Genomic DNA, 16,987 nt, shown 5'->3' on the forward strand with positions numbered 1-16,987 from the left:
ATGTGTCCAAAGTGTCCGCCATAATGTCGCAGTACCAAAAAAAAAATCGCTGATCGTCGCCATTACTAGTAAAAAAAAAATATTAATAAAAATGCCATAAAACTACCCCCTATTTTGTAAACGCTATAACTTTTGCGCAAACCAATCAATAAACGCTTATTGCGATTTTTTTTATGAAAAATGTGTAGAAGAATACGTATCGGCCAAAACTGAGGAAGAAATTATTTTTTTTCAAAATTGTCGCTCTATTTTTGTTTATAGCGCAAAAACTAAAAACCGCAGAGGTGATCAAATACCACCAAAAGAAAGCTCTATTTGTGGGAAAAAAAGGACACCAATTTTGTTTGGAAAATGTTGCACGACCGCGCAATTGTCATTTAAAGCGACGCAGTGCCGAATCGCAAAAAGTGCTCTGGTCTGTGACCAGCAATATGGTCCGGGGGTTAAGTGGTTAAAGGGGTTGTAAAGGTAAATGTTTTTTTTCACCTTAATGCATCCTATGCATTAAGGTGAAAAAACATCCGATGTTACCGCCCCCCGAGCCCCCATTTTACTTACCTGACTATTCGAAATTCCCGGGCGCGTCCATGTGATGTTCTTGGGTTCCCAGCCTGGCCGTTGATTGGCTAGGCTAGGGCGGATTGATAGCAGCGCAGCCATTGGCTGGCGCTGCTGTCAATCACAGCGGATGGCGCGGCGCGCTGGGGGGAGGGGCTGAGTGATACAGTTGGCGGCTATGGCCGCCGCTGTATCATGGGAATGTGCTCGCAAAAGCTTTCCACCATGCTCGCTCGCATTAAGGTAGAAAGCTTTTGCGAGGAGGACCGAGACAGCCACCGAGGGACCCCAGAAGACCAGGTTCGGAGACACTCTGTGCAAAACGAGCCGCACAGTGGCGGTAAGTATTACATGTTTGTTATTTTAAAAAAATAAACATTTTGACTTTAGTGTTCCTTTAAAGGGGTTGTAAAAGTACAATTTTTTTTCCCTAAATAGCTTCCTTTACCTTAGTGCAGTCCTCCTTCACTGACCTCATCCTTCCATTTTGCTTTTAAATGTCCTTATTTCTTCTGAGAAATCCTCACTTCCTGTTCTTCTGTCTGTAACTCCACACCTTGCATTACGGTGTGTAGTTACAGACAGAAGAACAGGAAGTGAGGATTTCTCAGAAGAAATAAGGACATCTAAAAGCAAAATGGAAGGATGAGGTAAGTGAAGGAGGACTGCACTAAGGTAAAGGAAGCTATTTAGGGGGGGGGGGGGGTAATTACCTTTACAACCCTTTAAGTGGTTAAGTATGTGTTATTAAAACACAACAGAAAAAAATAAATCGGCATGAATGTAATTATTTGGCAGATAAATCCGATCCCTTATATGTAATTTATTTGTGTATTTAGTTGTCTTTCTGGAGTTCATTTCTATCTTCACAAGTGCCACTCATTATTTTAAGCATTCACTACAGCACAGTCCCCTGTCACCCTCTATAAGACTGGATCGCTAATGAGCCCTCACACCAATTCGATCGATGCCTGCCATTGCATTCCCAAGTGTGGCTCCCAGGCAGCGGCAGGACTCTGCTATCAGGCTGCAGCTCTGCAGTCACCGCGCAGCCTCTTCCTACTCTCAGCGCCGCCAATTCCAGGCTATCACGCTGAGAGTCTTTTATTGCTTCTGTCACATCAATAAATTGTACTTAATGGATGGGAGCTGCGTGCGTGCCGATATTCCTCGTCTCGCATTGTCAGTCTTCATTACCTGGTGTGAGTCGTCTTAATCGAAAACATTATCATGCAGCCATTATCCGTCATGATAAGCGCTTGAGTCTTTTTTGCTGTTAAAGGATACGTGCGCTTTACAACAAAAGGGCACTTATCCTTTTTGCCCCTTTGCCCTGACCTAACCGACCCCACCTTCCACTTCCATAGATATCTGACGGCCGTAGCCTCCGGTGATCACTTACATCCAGTGCTGCAAGTCCCCTCTCTCCCAGCCGCGCCTGCACATTACAGCCCCTCCCCCCATGACTGTGTCCCAGGACCAGAGACAAAGGTTGAGAAGTCCTATAGATGTCTATGGAGATGTAAGGGCAGATCCTCGTACATCGGCGCATTTATGCGCTGGGCGCAGCGTATCTAAGATACACTACGCCACCGTAACTTATTTTTTTTTAATCCACAAAGAATCCGCGCCGTAAGTTACGGCGGCGTAGTGTATCTTTGGCGGCGTAATGACGTGGAATTCAAATGGTTGTGATGGGGGCGTGTTTTATGTAAATACGTTGTGACCCGACGTAAACAACGTTTTTTTTTAACTGTGCATGCGCCGTCCGTGGGGGTATCCCAGTGCGCATGCTCGAAATTAACCCAGAACAAGCCAATGCTTCCGACGGTGACGTCATTCTACGCAAATCCCTATTCGCGAACGACTTACGCAAACGACGTAAAAATTTAAGGACGGCCATACTTAACATTGAGTACGCCTCATAACAGTAGCTTTAACTATACGCCGGAAAAAGCCGAACGCAAACGACGTAAAAAAATGCAGCGGGCGGACGTACGTTCGTGGATCGCCGTAACTAGCTAATTTGCATCCTCGACACGGAATTCAACGGAAACGCCACCTAGCGGCCGCCGAAAAATTGCAGCTTAGATCCGACGGCGTACTAAGACGTACGCCTGTCGGATCTAGCCGAGATGCCGTCGTATCTTGTTTTGAAGATACAAAACAAAGATACGACACGCAAAATTGTGGATCTGGCCCGTAATCTGCAGGGCGAGAGAGGACTTGCAGTGCTGGATATAAGTAATCCCCAAAGGACATGGCCGTTGGATTTTGGTAAATACACAATATTGTCAAAAAGATTTTATATCCACGGAAAACCACTATTATTAGCACCACGTCCCATTATTAATTAGATATAGAGGAATTTTGTGGGATTTGTAAGGTGCAGAATAAGGTACAGTGATCTCAAAAGATAATGTAAAAAGTTTTATTCAACCACTTAACCCCCGGACCATATTGCTGCCCAAAGACCAGAGCACTTTTTGCGATTCGGCACTGCGTCGCTTTAACTGACAATTGCGCGGTCGTGTGACGTGGCTCCCAAACAAAATTGGCGTCCTTTTTTTCCCACAAATAGAGCTTTCTTTTGGTGGTATTTGATCACCTCTGTGGTTTTTAGTTTTTGCGCTATAAACAAAAATAGAGCGAAAATGTTGAAAGAAAATTACATTTTTTTCGTTTTGCTATAATAAATATCCCCAGAAAATATATAAAAAACTATTTTTTTCCTCAGTTTAGGCCGATACGTATTCTTCTACATATTTTTCGTAAAAAAAAATGCAATAAGCATTTATTAATTGGTTTGCGCAAAAGTTATAGCGTTTACAAAATAGGGGGTATTTTTATGGCATTTTTATTAATATTTTTTTTTACTAGTAATCGCGCGATCAGCGATTTTTTTCGGTACTGCGAAATTATGGCGGACACTTCGGACACTTTTGACACATTTTTGGAACCATTGGCATTTTTATAGCGATCAGTGCTATAAAAATGCATTGGATTACTATAAAAAGCCACTGGCAGTGAAGGGGTTAACACTAGGGGGCGAGGAAGGGGTTAAGTATGTCCCTGGGTGTGTTCTAACTGTAGGGGGGGTGGACTCACTAGGGGAAATGACTGATCGCTGTTCATACATTGTATGAACAGAAAATTATCATTTCTCTCCCTGACATGACATGTTAAGGACCGATCTTAGTGACCACTTAACCCCTTAAACCCCCCATGTTAACACCCCCCTTTCTGTACTACCCCACTAACCCCAATAATGCCAAAGACCACGTTGTGGAGTAAAATTGGCCTTCCGGCCTTCTTTATTAAACCAATAACATTAACATAAATAACTGTTTTAAATAGCTTTTAAATAACTATATATATACCCTATCAAAAACCCCCTGGTGGTCAAAAGGACCACCCCTCTCGAACTTGGACACTGGGACAAATACTTCTAACCTAGGCCTCAGCCGCAAGACACCGACTCGGAGGCAGTATAACCGTCCTCAGTGACCTTAACCCTTTAACCCCTTCCTGGTTAACACCCGCCAACCACAAGGTACACCATAACCTCCCATACCACGTATGGGTACAAACTTTATCTTACCCCAACTAGCCAGACTTTTTAGTCTTACCGAGACCCAAAAACACGCCACAGCTCACAAGGATAAAGCCTTACCCTTGCGAGCACCTCCACACCCCCAGGGCCCTCTGGATTCCCTCCTGCAGCCCTAGCACCCATAGGGCGATGCCCACTTCGTTGAGATGGACCCCGTCCCTGCGCAGAAAACGCCATGTTTCGACTTCCAACTCCCTATGGCGCACCACCAATCCACCATTGCGCATAAAAAACCTCCCAACCTCCTTGTTAACTTTAACCCGCGCCTTGTTGACCTTCTCCACCGACCAGGCCCACCTCCACGCTGTTTGGCCCACCATCTCCGACCAGACAATAATCATGTCTGGAAACAGAGAGCGCAACCGAAGGAAATCGTACTTTATGTCCCGGATTAACTGATGCATGGACCTGGAACCCATGTCGTTCCCGCCTGCATGGAGTACCAGGACGTCCGGAGCCCTATCTAAACGCGCGAACTTCAGCACCTCCGGCATGACCCTGCTCCATACCAACCCAGGGAACCCAATCCACCTGACCTGGGCTTCTTGAAAAGGGATACCCAGTTGCCTGCCGTTTGGCCGACCATCCACCTGTCTGGCCCCCCAATGCACGTATGAGTGGCCTAGTATCCATACCAGGCAAGTCTCACCACCTGAAAAACATCAAGTAAAACATATATAAACTTCTAACAGCAATCCCCTTTCCCACTCTCACTGTGTACAAACAACTGCCCCTGATAAACTCCCCTGCCCCAAACTTACTCAATCATCAAATGAGGACGGATGTAAATCCTGAACCTCTCCGAGTCCCACCGCCCAATCTTTTTAACCACTTCCGCAGCCAAACCGGCCCGGGCGGCCTCAGTAGCAGCCCCGATCCGGAACGAATGCGCCGAATAATCTTTCGGGTCATACCCTGTGTCTTTCAAACATCTCCTGAAAACCGCCACGAACTGAAATTTTGACAAAGCCGACCCATCTTGATGCATTAAGAAGGACCCTGCCGAACCAGGACGCATGGATCGAAACGATTCCACCGCCCGCACTGGACAAATTGCCGCTCCAGGAACCCTGAACAACTGGAGCCGCATTCCCTTCCCCCTTTGGTCCGTCTTAGACCTACGCACCCAGATTCCTAGACCTCCCCCGGATAGTTCCACATCCTGAAACAACAAACCACCCTGCACCCCTCGCGAGGAACTGACTAGTTTACTCACCCTCAGCGCTCCGAAAAAGGCCAGTGCAAAGGCGGCCTTGAAAAGTGCACACTCGTATGCCGTTGAACACACCGCCGGTAAGCGCAGAAAGAGGTTCTGAAGCATCCCAAACGACACCGGCCGGCGGCGATCAGCCGCCTTCCTGCCCTTCCTGTACCCTTTTACAGTCTGCCTCACCCAAAATTCCTTTGTGCAATCCGTCACCCCATGCCACTTAAAGAAAAAAGTCAAACCTGCCAACACCCGATCAATCGCTGACACCGACACCCCCTGCTCCATCTTCAACGTGAGAAAATAGAGGACAGCGATGCCCGCATCTTGCCCGACCGGGAAGATACCCAGTCCCAACGCCAGCTTCACCCACTCTCGCCATACCTTGGAGTAAGCCGACCATGTCGCCGTGCTCACCGACCACTGGATCCACCCTGCTGCGCTGTGAAAACAATGTCCCACATCCAGGCGGGACAGGGGACTCCGTGTTGCTCCGCTGCTGGTGCCAACTCCCGGAACCTGTCCCACTGAAAACGAGACAAAGCGTCAGCCAAGGTGTTCTCGACCCCCGGTAGGTGTACAGCATACATGTAGACATTTAAGTGCAAGCAACGTAGCACCAAATGGCGCAGCAAACTAACCACCGGCGGGGATCCCGCCGACATACGATTCACTACCTGCACCACCCCCAGGTTATCGCAATTGAAGCGCACCTTCGAATTCCGCAGCGTCTCACCCCACAGCTCCAGTGCCACCACAATCGGGAAGAGCTCTAGGAGCACCAGATTCTTCAAGAATCCCGCCTCCTGCCACTGCCGCGGCCAAGCCTCGGCGCTCCACCTGCCTCGACAAAACGCTCCATACCCTGTAGAGCCTGCAGCGTCCGTAAACAACTCCAAGTCAAAGTTGCTCACAGGCCCGGACATCCACAACGCACGGCCATTAAAGGAACTCAGAAACTTGTGCCAGACCTTCAAGTCGGCTCTGTGCTCCCCAGTAAGGGTAACGAAGTGCTTAGGCTTCCGCACGCCAGCCGTCGCTCCCGCCAACCGGCGGCAAAACACCCTCCCCATGGGCATAATCCTGCAAGCGAAGTTCAACTTACCCAGCAGCGACTGCATACTGCGCAGCTGAATCTTCCGCAGCCCAATGGTCCCTCGCACCTCCGCCTTCAACGCCTCCAGCTTGTCCTCTGGTAATCGACACTCCATCTTCCTCGAGTCCAGCACGATACCCAAGAAGACGATGGAGGTAGTGGGGCCTTCCGTCTTCCCCGGCGCCAGTGGAACCCCGAACCGATCAGCCACGTACTGCAGCGTGCCCAACAGCACCGCGCACGTGTTCGCCCCAGGCGGGCCAACGCACAAGAAGTCATCAAGGTAGTGGATGACGGAACTGAGCCCTGAGACATCACGCACCACCCACTCCAGAAAAGAACTGAACGTCTCGAACAGCGCGCAAGAGATGGAGCAACCCATGGGCAAACAACGATCCACATAGTATGCCCCATCCCAGCTGCATCCCAATAACCGAAAGCTGTCCGGGTGAACTGGCAATAACCGAAAAGCCGATTCCACGTCAGCCTTCGCCATGAGAGCTCCCCGGCCGCACTTGCGCACCCACGAGACCGCTGCGTCAAATGACGTATAAGACACCGTGCAATCCTCCGGCGCAATGGCGTCATTGACCGAGCCACCTTTCGGGAAAGATAAATGGTGTATCAACCGGAACTTGCCCGGTTCCTTCTTGGGGACCACCCCCAGCGGGGACACGACCAAGTCATCCACCGGGGCCGTCGCAAACGGCCCCGCCATCCTACCCAAACGCACTTCTTTGGTAAGTTTCTCCGAAACCACCGAAGAATGCAGCACCGCCGATCTCAAATTATTCGCTTCCGGGGGGACAACTGAAAGAGAACATGGTATCCTAAAACCGCTGGCAAAGCCCTCCTCCAGCAACTTTGCCGCGCGCCTGTCGGGGTATCTATTGAGAAAGGGGAGCATCCTTCCCACCCGCACTGGAGTCACCCCCTTTTCCCCCAGACTCGCCGGGACGGCCCTTGTTCCGCTTGAAGCATTTTGCCAACGCGTGGGTGCCTCCGCACCCTGAACACGTGTGCTTAAATCGGCAGTTCGTGCCATATTTGCACGTCCCTTCATTAAATTGCCAACAATAGCCCCATCTTTTTTCGGCCGGTAGTCCTGAGGCAGGTGCACCCCCGACCCCTCCCTGAAAAAACTGTTGTGGGGCCCGCGCCGCTGTCATCAACGTCATCCACAGGTTAATGTCCTTCTGGTTCCAGCGCAGTGTCGGTCGGAAAGCCATCCGTTGACGGAACTGTTCATCATACTGCAACCACGCCGTACCGCCATACGTCTGGTGCGCCGACCGGATAGCCTCCAAGTAGATAAATAAACCCGAACAGTGTTCCGGAGCCTTCTCCCCCACCACGCATGCTAGGATCGCAAACGCTTGGAGCCAATTGGTAAACGTACGGGGGATCAGGCGATACCGCCGTCGCTCCTCGTCCTCCTTCTTGTTCAATTCAGGCTTCAACCGGGTTAGATTAAATTTCTCGAGGGGAAGTAACGTGAAATTTTCCACATACTCCCCCTTACAAATCTTTTCCCTAACTTCCGGCTTCAGATGAGCCCCCAACGTAGCCTCAAAGCAAATGTACATTTCGCTCTGCGCGGCATCCGCCAACCTGACAACCTCCCTCTTATCACTCGCCGCCTCTGGCGCAGCCACCGACCCCGAACCACTCGTAACCGCCGCTCCACTTGCCGACGCCGCCCCCGCGCTCGAGCCCTCCTGCACCACCGACCCTGCTGCCTGAACCCCTTCCGCCTGAACGGACCCCCCCCCAGCGGGGCCCACGCCACCGCTGGAGAGGGCGTGCTGCCAGCCCCTGGTTCGAACCTCCTAACTAAGTCCCGCAACCCGGCCCATAGATCCTGAGCCTCACCCCCTGACACTGCCCCGCCCGTGGCACCCCCCATCGTCTCCTGAGCCCCGTCTTTCCCAGAGCCCCCCCCCCCGCACCACTCTGCACTAACAAATCCTGCAATAAGTTACAAACCGAAGTAGATTGTGACTTACCAGGCCGCCTTGGACTAGGTCCATGCGCCGCCGGAATGGAATCCACCGCTGCACGTTGTCCCGGACCATCATCGCTCTCTGACCCGGACAGCTCCCCTTCGGACCGGTCCTCACTCCGTGCTGGCGAAACGTCTCTCTGCCGGACCTCGGACTGTCGTGACGCTGCTGCAGACGGCCTGTGTTGCGCTGAACTCCGACCCCTCTGTCCCGGAACACCAGACCTGCTTGCGACCTCCGCAGATGGACTCCGTGAGCGCCCGCTGGCCCGGGCCTCCGCTCCCCGTCCACGTCCCTCACTCCTCGTCGCCCCCATACTCCGCTCCGAACTCCCTCCTCTCGCTGCCGGGCCCCTGACCGCCATAGGGGGAGTGGCCCCGGGCCCGCTGGCTGGACTCCACACGCTGGGTCGCACGACTGCCACGACCGTCCCCTGCAGTCCCGACCGCGCTGTCTGGGCATCTCCGTCGAGCTGGTGGTGAGGGCCCAGGCGGGCTGTCTGACCCCCCCACTGCGGCGCAACGTCCGCGACGCGGATTCCTCCCGGCCCCCCCCGAGGGCCCGGCTGTTGACCGCTGCGGGGATGGAGCCGGAGGGCCCCTGGCGGGTCTCCGTGTGTGCCGGTCTGTGCCTGGGGAAGGCCCCGGACTGTACCGCTCCGGCGGTTTTGACCGCCTAGCGCGTGGTGCGTTCCCCCCCTCGGCGGGTGCCGCGGTCGGAGCCTCCAATGCTGCTGCTACCTGCTCTCTCACCCGATCAGCCCCCTCGGCGGCCGCCGCAGCGCGCAACTGCGCAATTAAATCCGCCACCGCCGCCATCTTTAACGAGCTGCCGAGCTTCTTCTCGGCTGTAAGATGGAGGAGTGACCCATGTCACTTCCTCCACGCCAGACCCTTCTGCCGACCCCGCCCCTCTGCCAGGCCAGCCCGTTCCCTACTTCCCCCTGACCAATCGTCACTCCGGTCCCTCCCTGTCATGCGGCCCTTCCCCCACTGCGTTGCTCCGTGCCTTTCTGGACCGGGAGCTGTCTGTTTACACACACAGCTTCCGGTCCCCGCTCTGTAATGAGCGATCGCGGCTGCCCGGCGGCGATCGCGCCCGCCGGGTACGGGAGTCAGGGGAGAGCAGGGGGCGCGTAAAACGACGGCGGCTGGTCGGCAACTAGTTAAAGAAAAAATAAAAATTGTTTAAAAACAATTATGACAAGTACTTAAAGGGGTTGTAAAGGTAAAAAAAATGTTTCCTTTACCTTAGCGTAATCCTCCTTCACTTACCTCATCCTTCCATTTTGCTTTTAAATGTCCTTAAATCCTCACTTCATGTTCTTCTGTCTGTAACTCCACACAGTAATGCGAGGCTTTCTCCCTGGTGTGGAGTGTCGTGCTCGCTCCCTCCCTTGGTATACAGGAGAGTTAGGACGCCCACTAACAAACAGCTCCTTTCTCTATCTGCAACGTAGAGAGCATCCTGACTCTCCTGTACCCCAAGGGAGGGGGCGAGCATGACACTCCACACCAGGGAGAATGCCTTGCATTACTGTGTGTAGTTACAGACAGAAGAACAGGAAGTGAGGATTTCTCAGAAGAAATAAAAGCAAAATGGAAAGATGAGGTAAGTGAAGGAGGACTGCACTAAGGAAAAGGAAGCTATTTAGGAAAAAATGTTTTACCTTTACAACCCCTTTAACCACTTCCAGACCGCTGTACGACTATATACGGCCTAACTTTAAAGATACAGCTGCTGCCACAACCGAGGTATCTATCTTTACTGTCAGCGGTTCTGGTAACGATAACGGCGGTCTCCGCGGCGGATTTGCCACGAGATCACCGTTATCGGCGGCGGGAGAGGGCTCCCGCCGCTCTCCCGCGCCCTCCGCTGCTTACCGGAGCTGTCGGTAGCGGCGGAGGCGATCGGGACCATTCGGCATCTGAGCGGGGACGAGACTGAAGGAAAAATCTCCTTCACCCGTCCCCATAGCTCGGCTGGGCGGAAGTGACGTCAAAACGTCAGTCCCGCCCAGCCTCTTAAAGAAACATTTTTTTTTTGTCATTTGAAAAAATGACATTTTTCCAATGTTTTTTTTGCATTTTAGTCTAAATATAAGATCTGAGGTCTTTTTGACCCCAGATCTCATATTTAAGAGGGCCTGTCATGCTTTTTTCTATTACAAGGGATGTTTACATTCCTTGTAATAGGAATAAAAGTGATAATTTTTTTTTCCAGTGTAAAAAATAATAAAATAAATAAAAATAAATAAGAAAAAAAAAAAAAAATTTTTAAAGCGCCCCGTCCCGACGAGCTTGTGCGCAGAAGCGAACGCATACGTGAGTAGCGGGCCGCATATGAAAATGGTGTTCAAACGACACAAGTGAGGTATCGCCGCGATCGTTAGAGCGAGAGCAATAATTATAGCCCTAGACCCCCTCTGTAACTCAAAAAATGCAACCTGTAGAATTTTTTAAACGTCGCCTATCGAGATTTTTAAGGGTAAAAGTTTGACGCCATGCCACGAGCGGTCGCAATTTGTAAGCATTATCTTTCACAATATATAAAAAAATTGGGCCAAATTTATTGCTGTCTTTTTTTTAATTCAAAAAAGTGATTTTTTTCCAAAAAAAGTGCGCTTGTAGGACCGCTCCGCAAATATGGTGTGACAAAAAGTATTGCAATGATCGCCATTTTATTCTCTAGGGTATTAGAAAAAAATTAATATATAATGTTTGTGAGTTTTAAGTAATTTTCTAGCAAAAAAAACTGTTTTAGTCTTGTAAACACCGAATCTGAAAAACACCCAAAGTAGAGAAGTGGTTAAGACACAATTTTATGGATACAACATTCTTGAATGGAATTCCCAACATGTTTCGCACAAAATTAATTTGGGTACAGTGTTGCATGACCGCGCAATTGTCATTCAAGGTGTGACAGCGCTGAAAGCTGAAAATTGGTCTGGGCAGGAAGGGGGTTTAAGTGCCAGGTAAGCAAGTGGTTAAACTGAGTTGGCCAGATTTACATACGGCGGCTTAAAGTTGTGCGGGTGTAGCGTATGTAATTTACGTTACGCCGCCGCAAGTTAGAGAGGCAAGTGCTGTATTCACAAAGCACTTGCGTCCTAAGTTACGGCGGCGTAGCGTAAATGTGCCGGCGCAAGCGCGTCTAATTCAAATTGTGAAGAGGTGGGCGTGTTTTATGTAAATAAAGCATGACCCCACGTAAATGACGTTTTGAACGAGCGGCGCATGCGCCGTCCGTGGACGTATCCCAGTGCGCATGCTCCAAATCACGTCGCAAATAGTCAATGCTTTCGACGTGAACGTAACCTATGCCCAGCCCTTTTCTAAATCGACTCTTTCTTTTTGGTGGTTTATCTTTACGCCTGAAAACGCCTTACGTAAACGGCATGTCTTTACTGCGACGGGCGAGCGTACGTTCGTGAATAGGCGTATCTCGCTGATTTACATATTCTAGGCGTAAATCAGCGTACACGCCCCTAGCGGCCAGCGTCAATAGACAGCTAAGATACAGCGGCGTAGGAAGACTTATGCCGCTCGTATCTTAGCAACATTTAAGCGTATCTCAGTTTGAGCATACGCTTAAATGTAGGACGGCGCGGATTCAGAGTTACGACGGCGTATCTACCGGCGTAACTATACCTGAATCTGGCTAAATGGGTTGTTTTACAAGGTGATCGTTTACCGTCGGAATTGCGGCGGTATTCGGCCACTAGCGGTGCGGTATTAACCCCCGCTAGCGGCCGATAAAGGGTTATTACTGCCCGCAATGCGCCTCTGCAGAGGCACATTGCGGGCGGTATTTCCGCAGATTCCCATTGTTTTCAATGGAAAGGAGCGGTGAAGGAGCGGTATACACACCGCTCCTCTCACCGCTCCAAAGATGCTGCTTGCAGGAGATTTTTATTTCTCCCGCCAGCGCATCGCCTCAGTGTGAAAGTCCTCGGGCTTTCACATTGAGAATGCTGGGGCAGGAGTATTTCAGGCGATATTTATGCGCTATTTGTAGCGCTAAAACGCCTGAAATACGCCTCAGTGTGAAAGAGGCCTTGGTGTCGCTTTAAATAAAAAATCAGTAAATAGAGTAAATAAAAGAAAAAAAGAATATAGGTACTTTTGCGCACTTTTGCGCACTTCCATCTCTAGAAATGTACTTAAATAAACTTTGCCGGCACTGTGTAGTAATAGTCCCCAGTCTCTGATCCTTGACAGGCTCTGCAGATGTTGTTTTGCAGGTTTAAGCATAATTCTTTTTATCAGAATCAATTCTTAAACTCTGTATTAAAGTTTCGACTTTAATCAGATTAACTTCTCTCCCTGACAGGAATCTCTCAGCTATTTTTCATTCCCGGAAATAATGACTGTCTGATAGCAGCAGCACATTGTAATGGGTTTTCAGCGCGGCGCCCCATCAATTCTCATATCATCCCATATAGGAAGATGGCGTCACGGGGACAGCGAGGAACATCGCTCCGGCTCCCCCCTGCACGTATCTCATTTGATTTCTAGGTAAGGGATGACATCAGGTGATCCGCCGTCACCAAATCGCTTCCTAGTCCTGACAGGTTTACAGAAAACTATTTATCTTGGTTCAGAGTCGGAAGACGCTAAATCAATGGGAAGTGGACTCCCACCGCGACAAGCGTGAGACACCTGCGGGGGTCAGAGATGGGAAGAAGTATGGGCTTGTCTGGGGGGAAATTCATTTTGTCGTGGCTCTAAACCAATTGGAAGTGTGACGGTATGGAAGAACTCCGGTTTAAACAAAAACTGGTCCATAATAAGCAATAGCAGAGCTGTTTGGATCTCTACAACTATATCTATTAGGAATTCAGCTTGTGAAAAAAGGCTTACAATATATATATATATATATATATATATATATATATATATATATATATATATCATTTTTTTGGAATATTTTTTTAGGACCAAACGACTTTTAACCACATGCCGTCCGCCGCACGCAGATATACGTCGGCAGAATGGGCACAGGGGCTTACGAGGGATGGCCTGCTTCTTCGATGTCTTCTGCTGGGGGGGGGGGTCCCGGTCTTCACCGCCGTCTGGTTCGCTTCCGCCAGGGGAGGGGGCACTTTCTTCTTTAGCTCTTTTACAGCGGCTCCCTTCTGGGCTTCTTCGACGTCTTCGGCGGGGGGGACATCTTTAGCTCTTTTACAGCGCCCCCCCTCCCGGGCTTCTTCGACGTCTTCTGCTGGGGGGTGCCCGGGCTTCTGTCGCCTTCTGCCTTTTCCTTCTCTTCTTCGATGTCGACACGTCGCTTCCTCCCGCTGTAATGCCGTGTGCGCGGCTCGCACCGATTTATATAGGCCTCACATGCCGGGTGCGCGGCGCATGATGGGACTGTGAGGCCTATATAAATCGGTGCGAGCCGCGCACACGGCATTACAGCGTGAGGAACCGACGTGTTAACATCGAAGAAGAAGAGAAGAAGAAGGCAACAGAAGCCCGGGCACCCCCCGGCAGAAGATGTCGAAGAAGCCCGGGAGGGGGGCCGCTGTAAAAGAGCTAAAGAATAAAGCGCCCCCCTCCCCGGCGAAAGAGAACCAGATAGCGGTGAAGACCGGCACATGCCCCCTCCCCCCCTCCGAAGAAGGCCGGGAGGGGGCCGCTGTAAAAGAGCTAAAGAAGAAAGCCCCCCCCCCCCCCCGGGGGAAGAAAACCAGATGGCGGTCCCCCCCCCCGCCCCCCCCCTGCAGAAGACATCGAAGAAGCAGGCCCCGCCTCGTAAAAAAGAGCTAAAGAAGAGAGGGGGGGCCTGGGAGCTGACTAATAAATTACTTTAAAAACCCTGTGTAGTGTGTTTTTTTACATTTTTTTCCCACCAGATGAATGGCTAGGGGTGCGATGTACCCATACTCATTCACTTAGGGTGGGGGGGGCCGGTATGTGGGGGCCCCCTTATTAAAGGAGGCTCCCGGATTCCGATAAGCTCCCCTCCCGCAGACCCAGACAACCAATGGCCAGGGTTGTCGGGAAGAGGCCCTGTTCTCATCAACATGGGGACATGTGCTTTGGGGTGGGGGGGCCACAGCGTGCCCCCCTTCACCAAAGCACCTACCCCCCATGTTGAGGGCATGCGGCATGGCAGGGTTAAGGAGGGGGTGCCGCTTGCTCAACCCCACCCCTTTCCTGACTGGCCGGGCTGCTGCTCAGATACGGGTCTGGTATGGATCTTGGGGTGAACCTAATGCCGTTTTTTCGGCGTACGGGGGTTCTCCTTAAAATCCATAGCAGACCCAAGGGCCTGGTATGCTCCTGTAGGGGGAACACATGCCGGTTTTTTATTTGAAATTTGGCGTGGAGTTCTCCCTCAAGATTCATACCAAAAAACGCAGCTGACACAGTGCACTGCGGTTACCTGCGGTTATGTGCTGATAGCTGCGGAATTTCGCAGCTGGACACATCCAGTTCTATTTTTTCTATCCGCACAAAACCGCGGGTAACAAAACCGCAGGCAACCGTAGTGTGTGAATGATGTCATAGGAAAGCATTGTGTGCTTCTAGCTGCGGTAAAATCCGCAGCTAAAAGCACCATTCTATCCGTCCGTGTGAAAGGGGCCTAAAGGTGATGGACTGGCCAAGCATGTCTCCAGACCTAAACCCTATTGATCATCTGTGGGGCATCCTCAAACGGAAGGTGGATGGTGTCTAAAGCCTCGTACACACAATCAGATTTTCAGACAACAAATGTGTGATGGCAGGTTAATCCGACCGTTTGTACGCTCCATCGGACAATTGTGGTCGGATTTTCCGACAACAAATGTTTTTTAGAATGCTATAAAATTTTCAAACAACAAATGTGTCTTGTCAGATTATCCGATGATGTGTACACAAGTCCGTCGGAAAAAAATACAAAGTACAAACACGCATGCTCATAACCGATGCTAACCATAGCACAACATTAGCAGAAGTTGCCCAAAGGGTGGCGCTAAAGAGCTGAAAAACCATGTAGTTTTGTGTATGTTGACTGAAAAATGTCTGCCGTCTGCATGCATACCAAGTTCATGGCCAACGACCTTCGCACAAAATTCCACTGATCTGTCCGATGCAAATCCGATCGTGTGTACGAGGCTTAAGCGATGTCCGTTTTCGGGGCTATTACTAAAGGGACTGTTCCAAGGAGTAGGGTCAAAGTGAAGACAGTCCTCTGATTAATGTCCATAGAGTATCCCACTGCTCCCTACACCCTGCCCGACTTATTCAGCACTGTCCCGAATTTTGGTGGACGCTATCGCTATCTCTTAAGCCTCGTACAGACGACCGAGGAACTCGACGGGCGAAACACATTTTTTTCCTCGTTGAGTTCCTTGTTAGGCTGTCGAGGAACTCGACAAGGCAAGTTTCTCCATTCCCGTCGAGGAAAAAGAAGTCATGCTCTCTTTTTGGCTCGACGGGATCCTCGACAGTTTCCTCGTTGAAAAATGTACACACGACCGGTTTCCTCGGCAAAAAAAAAATCTCAGCAAGTTTCTTGCTGGTTTTTGCCGAGAAACTCGGTCGTGTGTACGAGGCCTCAGGTCTTTTCGGCTCTTCATTGGATAGATTGATAGCAGCCATTGGCTCCCGCTGCTGTCAATTAAATCCAATGATGCGGCCGCTGGGGGGCAGGGCCGAGTCATACACTTGGCGTCTATGGATGCTGAGTGTATGACACAGGAGCGCGCCCGCCAGGTAACCCCCTCGGTGAGAGAGCTTCCCAGAGGGGGTTAGCAATTGCGGGAAGGAGCTGCGAGGGCCGCCGTGGGACCCCAGAAGAGGATGTTCGGGGCCACTCTGTCCAAAACGAACTGCAAAGTGGAGGTAAGTATGACATGTTTGTTATTTAAAAAAAAAAAAAAAACTTGAACCTTACAGCGGGAGTTCACCCGAATTTTTTTTTTAACATTAGATTGATGCTCGTTTTGTCAAGGGGAATCAGGTGTTTTTTTTAAAATCGAAGCCGTACTTACCGTTTTAGAGAGCGATCTTCTCCGCCGCTTCCGGGTATGGTCTTCGGGACTGGGCGTTCCTATTTGATTGACAGGCTTCCGACGGTCGCATACATCGCGTCACGAGTAGCCGAAAGAAGCCGAACGTCGTTGCGGCTCTATACGGCGCCTGCGCTCCGACGTTCGGCTACTTTCGGAAAATCGTGACGCGATGTATGCGACCGTCGGAAGCCTGTCAATCAAATAGGAACACCCAGTCCCGCAGCCCATACCTGGAAGCGGCGGAGAAGATCGCTCTCTAAAACGGTAAGGACTGCTTCGATTTGAAAAAAAACACCCGATTCCCTTGACAAAATGAGCCTCAATCTAATGTTAAAAATTAAGTTTTCGGGTGAACCTCCACTTTAAGGCCCCTTTCACACCTGCACCAGAGAAGAAAAACAAGTGAATATTAAGAGCGGTCTAGCTCCCACATAGAATAATGTTATCTCCAAGCATTATGGAGCTCCAGTGGTGTCCATAATTCATTATGCATGTCCTGGGTGCTGTT

This window comes from Rana temporaria, chromosome 5 (assembly GCF_905171775.1).
Source record: "Rana temporaria chromosome 5, aRanTem1.1, whole genome shotgun sequence".
In the NCBI taxonomy this organism is placed as follows: Eukaryota; Metazoa; Chordata; class Amphibia; order Anura; family Ranidae; genus Rana; species Rana temporaria.